Source organism: Alosa alosa, chromosome 7, assembly GCF_017589495.1.
Source record: "Alosa alosa isolate M-15738 ecotype Scorff River chromosome 7, AALO_Geno_1.1, whole genome shotgun sequence".
Lineage (NCBI taxonomy): Eukaryota > Metazoa > Chordata > Actinopteri > Clupeiformes > Clupeidae > Alosa > Alosa alosa.
In genome coordinates, this window is record NC_063195.1 from 18,925,916 (window position 1) to 18,939,959 (window position 14,044).

The 14,044-nt window shown below is 39.4% G+C and overlaps 1 long non-coding RNA gene across 1 annotated transcript in view; it reads right to left on the reverse strand.

Moving 5' to 3' along the window:
- LOC125297940 overlaps positions 1–13,748 on the reverse strand; it is a 31,356-nt gene extending 17,608 nt beyond the window's left edge. The window contains exons 1-2 of the long non-coding RNA XR_007194129.1: positions 13,620–13,748; positions 4,684–4,788 (exon numbers count right to left, since the gene is read on the reverse strand). This is a non-coding gene — a long non-coding RNA (uncharacterized LOC125297940). The remainder of the gene's footprint in view (positions 1–4,683; positions 4,789–13,619) is intronic.
- Between the last annotated feature and the right edge of the window lie 296 nt (positions 13,749–14,044).

Sequence of the window (14,044 nt, forward strand, 5' to 3'; positions counted from 1 at the left end):
AGCTTTTTCAGTAGTGGTGCTTCGGCATCGGGCTAGCCATGAAAATAAATCACTATTTTACACCCATTTACGAGGCTCAATGTATCTCCACACTTCATTGGTAGACTTCCGAGGGCCCTGAGATTTAAAACGAGACATTGAGAACTTTGAAAAAGCACTGGTAGTTTACTTACAAGACGATTTATACAGACAGTATCTTCACAAAGTGTAACGTTTGCAGCCATCTTGAATTTAGTCACGATAAATTCGAACAGCGGTAAGAATGAACAGGTATGATAAGGGATCAGATTCCAAAAAAATAATTCGGTGGAAATGCATGGATTCCAGTTTCTTCCAGTAGCAGCAACTGGAATCCGTGCATTTCCACTGAATTATTTTTTGGAATCTGATCCCTTATCATACCATAAACTTTCGTGAAGATACTGTCTGTATAAATCGTCTTGTAAGTAAACTACCAGTGCTTTTCAAAGTTCTCAATGTCTCGTTTTTAAATGTCAGGGCCCTCGGAAGTCTATCAATGAAGTGTGGAGATACATTGAGCCTCGTAAATGGGTGTAAAACAGTGATTTATTTGCATGGCTAGCCCGATGCGAAGCACCACTATTGAAAAAAAGCTGTTGGTAGCATCGGCTAACTAGCGCCAGATTTTTGGAGTGCAGGGGACAAGCCGAGATGGGCTATGAGACACGTTCACACTCGGTATCATGTTTCAATACACTTTAGGTCAATATCACACCGGAATTCTCCTTTAAGTAAAAAAAAAGAGCCACTAGGTCTTCTCCACGAGTTACGTTCTCTACAGAATATTCTCCTCTGACAGGCATTGTCAAAAAATGAATGTAGAATGTTCTGAAAAGTGACTCATCAGTTCCTCCCCCTATCACATTTAAACACTCCTGCAATCTGTGAAACAGACTGGTTCATTCGGAGAGTAAAGGCTTTGCTGTCAACAATCATTTCATACCTTTGACATTAAACAAAGGTCCACAGTTATCACCTTAAGGACCATTTCTGTACCTTCGAGGGTACTTTCCCAAACAATTTACCTTTGGGGTACAGAAATAACACCCCCATTTATCTGTGTGTGTACTGTATAATATAATGCTCAATTTACCTAAACAAGGCAAATTATTTTAGCTAAAGCAAAACGCTTTGCCAGAGTAAGGATTATATGAACACAGTGGGAGCATCTTGTATTGCAAGATATTAGAATTATATTATTTTATTCAAAAAATTGACTTAATAAGAGCCAATATCCTTTCTTCTACTCTTGACCCTGCAGAGCATCAACCCCCCATTAGCAGCCATCTCCAGCACTTTGTACCAGATTCTTCCTCTGAGCTGTCTCTTCAGAGATATCTATTCAATTATCTGTCCTTTCATTCTGGCTATAGTAAACAGTTCACTAGCCACTGGTGTTGTCCCATCCTCTTTTAAGCATGCTACTGTGCAACCTCTCCTAAAAAAGCCTTCCCTTGACTCTAAGGATAAAAAAAATTACAGACCTATCTCAAAATTGCCTTTTATCTCCAAACTTTTAGAGAAAGTGGTTTTCCTGCAGCTCACAGAATATCTAAACAGTTTTAATTTATTAGATAAATTCCAATCTGGTTTTAGAGCTATCCACAGCACTGAATCTGCCCTACTGAAAGTTTACAATGACATTCTGATCTGCACTGATTCTGGTTCCTGTGCCATCTTAGTTTTATTAGATCTCAGTGCTGCATTTGATACCATTGACCATGGTATCTTGCTGTGCAGGCTGGAACACAGAGTTGGTCTGCAGGGCACTGTACTCACCTGGTTCACCTCATACCTCAAAGATAGGACTTTTTCTGTCAAATTGGGAAATCATTCATCTTCATCTGCTACCATGAAATGTGGGGTCCCCCAAGGTTCAATCCTTGGCCCCCTCCTCTTCTCTCTATACATGCTGCCCCTCAGTTCCATTTTTGATAAATATGGTATCCAATACCACTGCTACGCTGATGATACCCAAATCTATCTCCCAGTGGCTCCTCAGACCCCATGTTTACTAAATAAACTACATAGCTGCCTCACTGATATTAAATCTTGGATGGCCTGCAATTTCCTACAACTCAACGACAGCAAAACTGAAATAATCATATTTGGTCCACCCTCCTCTGTCTCCAGCCTCAGCAGTACTCTTGGTCCACTCTCAAAAAATGTGCACTCCGTGGTTAGAAATCTTGGTGTCATGCTGGATAGCTCTCTAAATTTTAATAAACAAATCAACAGTGTGGTCCGAAGTGGCTTTTTATCAACTCAGAGTCATAGCTAATCTCAAGTCCTTTTTATCACAAAACGACCTTGAAACCCTTATACATGCTTTTATTACCTCCAGACTCGATTATTGCAATATTTTATACACAGGTCTGACCCAATCTAACATTCACAAATTACAGATGGTCCAGAATGCAGCAGCCAGATTGCTTACTGGTACTAAAAAGAGAGAGCACATCACACCAGTCCTGGCTCAGCTGCACTGGCTTCCTGTTAAATTTAGAATTGATTTTAAGATTTTACTTTTTGTTTTTAAAGCTCTTAATGGCGTAGCACCCCCCTACATTGCTGAAATCCTTTCTCCACACTCTACCTCTAGGTTGACCCGGTCATCTTCAAGACAACTCTTAACTGTCCCCCGCACACATCTCAAAACAAAAGGTGACCGGGCCTTCTCTGTGGCTGGCCCAAACTTATGGAATCCCCTCCCACCCCACATTAAGTCTTCGACTACCCTTGCTAGTTTTAAGTCTAATCTAAAAACGCACCTTTTCTCTCTTGCTTTTAACAACCTTTAATTCTGCCCCCTGTGTCTTGCATGTGTGTCCCTCTACCTTTTACTTATTTTTATCTACCACTTACTTTTAGTTATTTATTTATCTTAATTTATATATCCTGCTTACTCTATTTTACCTGTTTTACTCCATTTATTTTATGTTCTTATTTTTATATTATATATATTTTTTAACTTTATCTATTCTACTGATCTTATTATTATTACTACTACTATTATTTATTTTTATTTTATTTTTTCTAATGTACTACTTCTTAATTTTTATACTCATGTAATATTATTTTTCCTTTTACTTTTATATATTTTCTTAGTCAGACCTGTGTATCCCTGGGCCCCTTTTTATGTTTCAACTGTTGCCTAACCTCTCATTGCCATGTAAAGCACTTTGGGTCAACTCCTGTTGTTTTTAAATGTGCTATATAAATAAAAGTGACTTGACTTGACTTTGACTATTGCACAAGTACGTCTTCAGGATATGAGAGAAGGCATTCCATGCCAGTTTGCTTTAGAGGGAAATTAATGGCAGTGAAACAACTGTCAGTATGGAGTTGTATCAGTCTTAAGAGATATATTTGTTTATGTCATATTTTATATTCTTCACCATTTACCTTTACTACAGATTTGCATGCTATTGAAAAAAAAAAAGAAATTAAAAAAAGCAGCCAAGATCTCAAAATGTATGGAACTCCTTGAAGACTGTTCCATTCCAGGTGCCTAGTTGAACCAATTGTAGGTACAGACTGAGCAGAGGGTTGAAGAACTTTGATGAATTCAGACATTTTAGGCAGGTGAAAAAAGCACACACACACACACACACACACAGTCCAGCTATTTCAATTATGCTAACTCCTTAATGTCCACAAGGTGGCGATAGTGGTCTGCAAGATCGCCACAGTACAATCCCTACTTTTCTACTCAACAGAATTTTCTCTGTCGTAAAAGAGACATATGACATATCTGGACAGGGATTGGCTGACATGAAGTAGGTGCATCAACCTCACAGATAGGTCATAGGTAAGGGGTGGAAGCTCTCACTGTGACTCATATATAGAGGACAGTTCCTTCTGGAGAGTTCCATCATGAATTCTTCCAGTAATTCTATAGACTTCCATTTGCCTTTGAGTATTTGTATAATGGTAGTGATTGATCTTTGGACCCGATCTGTTCAAGAGTATATACTATATAGTAGTACAGTAGCATAGTAGTGTATATGATTGTGTGTGTGTGTGTGTGTGTGTGTGTGTGTGTGTGTGTGTGTGTGTGTGTGTGCATTTGAGTAAGTTCAGTGTGGCTTTGTGTCACATACACACAAATTACGGTATGCTGTCAGCAACAAGGGCTATATTAGTGATATAGAGTAATGCTCACTTCTTATGCACTCACTCACACACACAACACACACATTCTCTCTGATACAGGCCAACACACACCATTGTTAGACATAGATGCAGATGCACACACACACACACACATATTCACACATATTCACACACGGCACACACACACACACACACACATATTCACACACACACACACACATATTCACACATATTCACACACGCGCACACACACACACACACACACACACACACACATATTCACACACACACACACACACACACACATATTTCACACACACACACACACACACACACACACACACACACACACACACACATATTCACACACACACACACACACATATTCACACACACACACACACACACACATATTCACACACACACACACACATATTCACACACACACATATTCACACACACACACACACATACTCACACACACACACACACACACACACACACAACACACATATTCACACACACACACTACGTAATCTTTCCTACCTGTACCCCTATCCCTTTGTCAGAGTGCCATTGTGCACCGTGCACAATCATACCCTGGTTAGGCTGGTATGCGCCAGGCCTTTGTGTGGTATTGCTCTGCATTCTCTGAAAAGCAACATGTCAAGGAAGATTTATGTGTAATGATTTGTAATGACAAATTATTTAACAGGTGCATGTGTGTGTATTGTTATGCTCCGTATTGATCACTGACCCCCATACAATTTATTTTGGTTATGCACACGCACAAGCTGCAGCTGTCATGACTAACTTATATACAAATGTATACTGTAGCCTGCTACTGCGATTTGTAAATCAGTCGGCTGTTTTTACAAATAATGTCAACATGACACTGTGATGTCATTAGACAGTGACGTTTTACAACAACCTGGGACAAAATGGGTGCATTCAGATTAGGCACATCGTGGTGAACATCATTGTTCACCACGATGCTCATTCTGAACAGTTACATTTGAACAATTACATTCAAATTTGGCAAACCGTGGTGGCGAACGTTTTTTGGCAAACATGTTTTCTCTGGACAGTTACATTTGAACAATTACATTCAAATTTGGCAAACTGTGGTGGCGAACGTTTTTTGGCAAACATGTTTTCTCTGGACAGTTACATTTGAACAATTTGGTGTAAACATTCCATTTTACTGGTAACCCTTCGACCAGCTCCCCGGTGTGTTTGCGGAAAGCGACCTCCTCAAACTGTTTGCGAGTGTTTTGCGGAGAACTCAAGGCAAACCCGAAAAGTTTGCAAACATTCCTGAATGTTCGCCTGTTTGCGAATTTGAACGCACCTCTGCTGTGTCATGATTACAACACATTTTTGTCATAGCAATTTCAACAAACAATGGTTTTGTCCATGGTGTGTATCTTAACATTGCATTTCATACTAATATATTTTATACAATGTGTGTATGTGCATGCGGAATGTGTTGGTCTGTGTGTTACACACATGTTATTCGACTCTAGATGCTGACTATCTCTCAGAAGATTCTGCGCTGACAGACATCTGTAGCCAGGCAACTGCAGAGCATCATCACCACAGACATCACCACCACATTCCTCAAGCCTATAATCTCTATGTTATCACAGTGACCACGCCATCAATGTCTTCATCAGCATGACCCATTATCACATCAGATTGGCTTGACTCCATCGATAGCTCCCTATGGTCGATGCTGGCAGATCCAGGTGCCAGCATCACACGTGTCACGTGTCTAATATCACTGCACAGCTGCACACAGTGGCAGCATATCTCCCAGCTTGAATGAAGAGATCAGATCAGATCAGATTGTCTTGTGGTACAGGACTTCTATAAACACAACAGCATATTAGTCATTCCTTTCATGTGACATTGTATGACTGGGGAGGGTTCTGGTGTCCCTTGTGTGGGTTTGGCCTCACCCTTTGGCATGTGACCGTGTTTGTGGTGACTTTCCATGACTCACCTAGGGGAATCATCTACAGGGTTTTTGCTAGCGGTGTGGGGGTGAGCATCTCACCTACAGGGGAATCATCTACAGGGTTTTTGTATGTGATATACAAATTTGTATGTGCAATATGTGAATATAGTTGCCCGACAGATGTCTTGAAACTTGATGTCTTGTCTTGAAAACATTAATAGGTCATGATATTTCATTGTGTATTTCAGGTAATATCAATATCAATTACAGTTGCTTTGTTTTGATTGATTAAAGATAAATGTAGTAACAATAACCCCATTACAGTTCCACTAAAATGACTTGTAAAACAAAATGTTAAAGTAATTATGAAAATTCATTAAAATGGAGAATATAGTGTTTTGGAACCAAACTCTAAATATATATTTGAAATGGGGGCAAATAGAGCTATTGGAGCTAGTGATCCCACACACATCTTTCAATTGTATGGGTAACTGGGGGTGACAGAGTTGGGGCAACTGTTAAGGAGACAGAGAGGACGAGAAGTATAGAGATAGATAGATACTTTATTGATCCCCAAGGGGAAATGGTCGGCCAGTAACAATATATATTGTCCATCCTCTTTGCAATTGCAAGTCTTTTGTAGACAATGTATATTAATAAGAAAATGGAGTGATTGGGCATTAGGCCTCTTTTATTTAATCGTTGTTGCACAGTGTATTCTCTTGGTTGTTTCTCTATCCCATGCTATATTTTATGATTATCGAAACAAATATTTAGTAGTCATTTAAAGCATAACTCTCGCCAAAATGCAACCTAGGGTCTTTTTGTGAATGTACCTGAGTCAAACTTTTATTTAAAAGCATAATTAGGATGTAAACACCCCTTTTAAGATTGACCATATAGTCGTTTTCGGGTCAAATGGCCTTTTGAATGAGAGTGCTAGAGGCACTATTTTGATGCGATCATACTACGATTAAAACACTAAGAAGGCTCAACACAACATGAAACTTTGCTCAAAGTATCACCATGGTCTCTACACATGAACTCTAGCATTGAGAACATTCGGCCTCATTCACCAACCGTTCTTATGAAGAAATTTGTTCTTAAAACCCACTTACGCAGTTTTTACAAAGATTATGTTATTCACCAATGTTGTCTTGTTCTTAGGTAAGAACAGAATCTACGAACACTCAAGAGCACTCTTACGGACATTTGAGAACTGACTTGTTTGTGCAAAATCAATGGTTATTGCATTTTCATCATATCTGCAGGTATAAAATATAATAGAATTAAATGACAACTATATATTTTATCATTTAGGATATTTTTGAATAAAAATATTATAATTTTTTTTTTAAGTATATATTTTTTGCCTTTTTATGCCTTTAATGATAGTGAAAGTGGAGAGTGACAGGAAGTGAATGGGAGAGAGAGCAGGGGTGGGATCCGGAAAGGACCACGGGGCGGGAGTCGAGCCCGGGTCGCCGGCGTACGGTGCAGGTGCCCCAGCCAGTTGCGCCACAGCTGGGGCCATAATTATTTTTTTAATAAAATAAATCCCACTATTTTACAATACATTTTAGAATGAATAATTAACACAACAAATAACACTTTTTCACTTTTTCTACTAGCTACTAAATGTAACAACTAATTTACTGTTCAATTCCCCTCAGCAGTGCTTTCACTTCAAAGCATGTGTCATATACGGTAATCAAATTGTCTTGCTCATGTAGTTTATAATATATGGTAGGCTACAAATGAAAGCTGGTGCCTCAGCCTCAATTTGTGTGCACAAGGTCCTGCAGTGTCATGCCCTTTTATGGTGATTGACAGGGTGTTTACAGATGCTAATTAAGAACAATTGGCACGCCCTGTCAATTTACAGTTTTTTTCGCGTTTGTCTAACCAGTTGTCACATTTTCAAAACTCTAAACACAATTAGCACAGCGTCGGTCTTTTGTGGCCATATACCATTCACACATTTCATGTCGTTTTCACACAATATGCAGCCAATGAACACATTTACACAATGCTTACATCAGGGGTCTCAAACACCCGGCCCGCGTCCGGCCCAATTCCGGCCCGCGACGTATGTCAAAATAATAATGTAATCCGGCCCTTGAGACTATTTTTAATTGCGACAAACAACGATACTGATTAAAATAGACGATAGTTCCAAGTACGGTGACAAATCTAATTTGTACTCTGCTCCACTATGTGCTAGACATCCAGAGCTTCATTCAAACCCAAAATCGCTGCGCAAAGTTTTCAGGAAATACTTGTATTACACGCGAGAAACACAAAGACGTGCATTTGTAATGACGCGGAAGCGATGCAGACCATAGTGTTGCATACATTGAAGCAGAAATTAAGCAGAAATAGGCCTGCACCAAATGTTGAAAAACGTTTACGTGTGATGAAGTCTTAGGTAGGCTATGCTTTTCACCTATTCTAAATCTGAAGGAGAATATCCTTTTGGTTGCAGTGGTAATCGTGATGATAGTGTCCGTAATGGACGTGGTACAGACAGCAGGGCTAGTAGAAATAGGGCTCTAAACTACAAAGTCACCCGCAATACGATGCGAACTTCTGATTACCCGCGATAGGAACTGATTTGACCAGAATACTTTATTGTAGGCCTTGTGGTTTAGAAACCATATACATCTTAGGTGTTTTCCTGTTAATTTGTTATGTGGGTAATATGAAAAAAGGAAGGTAAACCTGCTCAAATATGTTCATCCAGTATTTAGAAAGGTGCAATTTGAGGTGCTTGCCATCCAGTGGCAAATTAGATGGGTAAATTTACCCCCTTCATAAACTTTTGTTTTACTCAAAGATTTTTACATTTACAGTAGGACTTTATCTCTGACCACTTTCAAGCCATGGCCTTTTGAAAATTTGATATAAAAATCCAATGGTGTTGCTTCCTTAACCCTGACGCCTATAGTTTGCCAGGTTTAAAAAAGTTATGAGAGGAAAATATTTTTATTTGGTGTGAAACACACACATACCTGTTTTTATGCTTTTCATTTGTTTTATAATTTGTATTAATATTTGTTTTATCATTATTTTATTTATTAGCTAAGGTTGCTAGCACAGGTGTCTAAAACTAGATAAAACACTTGCACTTTCTGTTTGCAGTTGTGTGTGGTAAAAAAAGAACATTGCATTTTCAGAAATAGCCGGCCCTCCAAACAGATGACGTTGGCAGAATTGGCCCCCAGCTCATTTGAGTTTGAGACCCCTGCTGTAAACAGTATTTCTACTGTACCTGTAAACAGTAAAGGGAAAAAACTGATTTGCTTTTTACTGGAATACTTTTGAATGTGAACATTACATGTGGACATACAGTTCCCAACCAAGAAATTTAGTGTAAAAACGGTGGATAGCATGTTTTGCATGCAAATACCTGTAAAACTGGAACATACAAGTCTATGCAGTTTTTGTAATGTCAACAATAGCCAGTATTTTGAAACCTGGTGTACTTTGATTGACTGCATGCACCTTGTGAAGTGAAAACAAGTGTTATTCTTTGACAGAATAATTTCATTTTGAGTCAGATTTCCAGTGTTTTGGTAAAGTTGGTGTGTGCAGAGAAAGATGTGTTCTGTATTGAAATGAAGAGTTAGTATATATTTAACAAAATGTGTTTTTGAGAAGAAAATTATCCATTTGGCCAATTGTGTTTTGTAGGTGTGAGTCTGTGTTAAGAGTTTAGAAAAAGTATCTGAAGTATGGGTAAGCGCTTTTTAGCGATGTAAGTATGTAATGAAAAACTGTGTAAGAAGAAATGGGATTCAGCATGAAAAGAACAAAACTGCGAACGATTCTGAGGTTTAAGAACACCTTCGTGAATCAAGTTTGAGTTTTCGTAGGACCTTCTTAAGACCACAGTTAAGAAAATTCTTAGGAAGATATTGGTGAATGAGGCCCATTGTTTGTGTACACAGAGTTTACTAAAAAGAAAGGTTTTAGCAAGATGCCGGCGAGCGGAAAAACCAACTGCTAAAGTTAATTGTTCAAATCCTTTCTTTTAAGTAAACTATATCCAACATACCCGGTTATCTTGCATGGAAGTCTATGCTGAATATATTTAATTATATGCAGAAATATAATATATTCTTCATATGGAAGAATATATTCTTTATATATAATTATATGCAGAAATATGATATATTCTTTCATTCCCACACTTTTTCTTAGTAGCATACTATTGACTGTTCGGTGTGTGTGTGTGCTCAAAAAAATAAATCTGGGACATTGATTCAGGAGCATGAGTGAGAGTGGTGGTATAGAGTTAGTGTTGCTTTATAGAAAATGAAAGAGGATATTCTAACATATTTATTCTAACCTATTTTAAACCATAACTCATTATCATTCCTCTTAACAATCCTCCTATGCCTAGAATAATTTAAATGTGCTTTTATATCTCCTAACCACCCTACTCTCCCTCCTAACTGCCCCACTCTCGCTCCTAACTGCCCCACACACCCTCCTAACCACCTCAATCCCACACATAACAATCTACTCCTGGCTGCCCGTCTCCTAACCTCTCATGCTTAACTGCCCCCACTCTTAACTACTCCACTTCTAACTGCCTTAACTACCCCACCCATCCTAGCGCCCTTTAGCCACCACCACCCGTAGCTGACTTCATTGCCTTGTAGCTTGATATCCGTTGACGTGCCCTGATAATCTGGAATATCATGTTACACAGCACCACTGTATGCTCTAAATGCCCCTATGTCTGTAGTTGTAGAACCAGCCAGACAGGAACCTGTGCCATTGAATAACTGTGATGTTTTCTTTTGTAAGGTTTTTTTCTTCTTCTTTAGATGAGGCAATATCTTTTCACCAGACTGGGGTGTTTCCCTAGCCTAGAAATCTAGACGCACCCTAGCGGCGGCAAATTAATTTGCTCAGCCTGTACGTCTAGTATCGAACCATAGGGATTTCTATTGGCTTAGCACCGTGGATGTTCTCCAATCACAGCCTCTATTTTGTTAGAGAGTCTTAAGGCGGGCTTAACAGGGATAACGACAGTCCCAAGACTGTGAACAACAAGGAAGGTGGCTATGGCGAACGAAGAGCGGTTGTTTGAAACGGCGTTGGCGTCAACTTTGGAGGAGTTGGACTTGTGCTTTTCTTTGAAAGTTGAGCAACACAATGCACTTAAGTCATTTCTTTCGAAGAAGGATGTATTTGCCGTTTTGCCGACCGGATAATGGATATGGTCGTAAGCTGGCCTATTGCATGCCTAGGCAGTTTGAAAGACAATTCTCTGCCCGCCCCTTGGATTAAGCGAGGTGAATGGTTTGATGCCAGACTATACATCTCAATGATATAGGATGGCCCCGCCAGGCTAGTGTTTCCCAAAAGCATAGTTGCTAACCTGTTAGCAACTTAATTGATTGGCAATCGGAAATTGCATTGCAACAAACAAAGTAGCTAACTTAGTTAGCAACTATGCTTTTGGGAAACACACCCCTGATTAGTAGATGTGGGGCTGCATGTAGAAGGCAACAACAAAGCAAGTTTTAGTAAACAAAACAAAACAAAAAGTTGTATACAGTTTGCACAGTAATAAACACTGATTGTTGACCAAAAATACACACACACACATGCAGACACACACACACACAACCACGCAGGTGGACGCACCCGCGTGCGCGCACACACACACACACACAGACACATTTTAATGCTTTTATTTGCAACTTAACACAGTGGAAGAGACTTACAAACATTGATGGAAGTATGCTGTTAAGAGTCATTCACACCAAAAACGATAACGATAACTATAACCATACAATAAAAGCGTTCATATTGAACAACGATAAACAAAATCTCTCCTTGTGTTAATGAATGTGACGGCTAATATTTGGGTTCTGATTGGCTATTAGCTTTTTATCGTTCTCAAAATCGCTCTGAAAGTGATCCCCAAAGATAATCGTTCTTCATGTCGTTCTCTCTCTCTCTCTCACTAAATGTCTATTGAAGATGTGATGTGACCAAACATTTGTCTGTCTATGCAATATTCAATTTACGACAGATGTGACAAAACATTCAACTGAGGGGCAGCTGTGGCCTACTGTAACCGGAGGGTTGCCGGTTCGAACCCCGACCAATAGGAACGGCTGAAGTGCCCTTGAGCAAGGCACCTAACCCCTCACTGCTCCCTGAGCGCCGCTGTAGCAGGCAACTCATTGCGTCGGGATTAGTGTGTGCTTCACCTCACTGTGTGTTCACTGTGTGCTGAGTGTGTCTCACTAAGACCCAGCTCTTTAGAGAACATCTACTCTCATAGCAACACTTACAACAAGTCTTACTGATCCTAGCACTCACCAGCCGTTTTAAACTGACAAGTAACTGTTAAAAACAGCACTCACCGGCGACTTATTCTTACTGTACTCTAATGTTTTTAAACTGTCCTAAAATTGTGAGAATTGTTCTAAAACTTACTGTTTACCATGTTGTTAGTCGCTTTGGTTAAAAAAGCGTCAGCCAAATGTAATGTAATGTAATGTAATGTAATGTAATTCACGGATTGGGATGAATGCAGAGACCAAATTTCCCTCACAGGATGAAAAGAGTATATATATACTTATACTAATTGCTCACGTTTACTAAACGATTGCCTAGTTTAGCCAAGTTTTAATTACATCTCATTCGGAATCCCATACATGTTTCTGTACCCTGAGGTATTGTTTCATTCTGCTGTTTTGCACGTCAGCTTCTTTGTCGTTTCACTGTGCTGTTTACTGAGTAGACTTCCCTGTCGTTTGATTGTGTTGTATCAATCAGATATGTTGTCTTTCATGGCGTTTGATTGACAGGTGGGTCCATGTCGTCTCATTAAATTTGGACATCAGCTTTGGACCATTAGGCAAGAAAATCATTGTGGATGTGGGTAGAGTAGCCAATGTGACTGGTTCTTGTATTTATTAACCTAATGTGAAGATTATAATTATATAGGTGCCTATTAGAAGTAGGCAACGTAGTAAAGAAACTGAACCAACAAGTTAGACTGGCTGCTGAATCCTTCAGGTCACAGAGCGTCTAATTCATAGATATAATTTACATAATATATCAGGCATTGCAATCAGTGCAAAATTAGTGAATTTCACTTCACAACACTTACACTTTAAATTATTTATGAAAATGACGATAGCCTATTTACTTTTAATTCCAAAAATAATTCTAATAGATTTATGCACCTATACATTATACTTTAACACATAAAATACACAGAGTACCTCTATAACCACCTCTAAATGTAGTGTATGTTTCCGTTGTCATGCTTCAGTTGGTTGCACCGTAATGTCCTATGTTTAATTAATGTTTTTGTGCAGCAAATGTTTTTAATGCATAACATTGACCAAACCTCAACTTGAACAACAGTTCCAATATGGATCAAACTCCCCCCACAAGCAGACCAGGTGGATAAACATAGCACAGTTTACAAAGTAAACAGTAGTCGCTAACAATGAAACAATATCTCAATCGCCTGGAGGATACTAACCTGCAATTACTGACCAGCAATAGGGAGGTATTAATCCACACGATAGCGGCTTCTCCGCCCTGACCTTCCCAACAATCTCAGATTTCTGTTTCTCACTGGGGTTTAAGGATGAGCTTGTGTGTGTGTGTGTGTGTGGTCATATTTAAGTGTGAATTGGTGTGATCTTGTGTGAAAGGAGCAGGTAAGGAGGATAATAGGTTATCTGGTTGCAGGCCCCGCACAGCAGCATCCAAAGGCTGGTCCCGCCCTGCTGAGACTTCCCATTACCCAGGAGGCCTGATCAGACACCAAGTCTTGGAACACACACATACACACACACACACACACACACACACAACAACACTCTCTCTCTCTGTCACCCTCATGCACCTGTTCTACTTGCTCTCACAGGTACCCTTTCACACCCACTTACACATACATTTAAC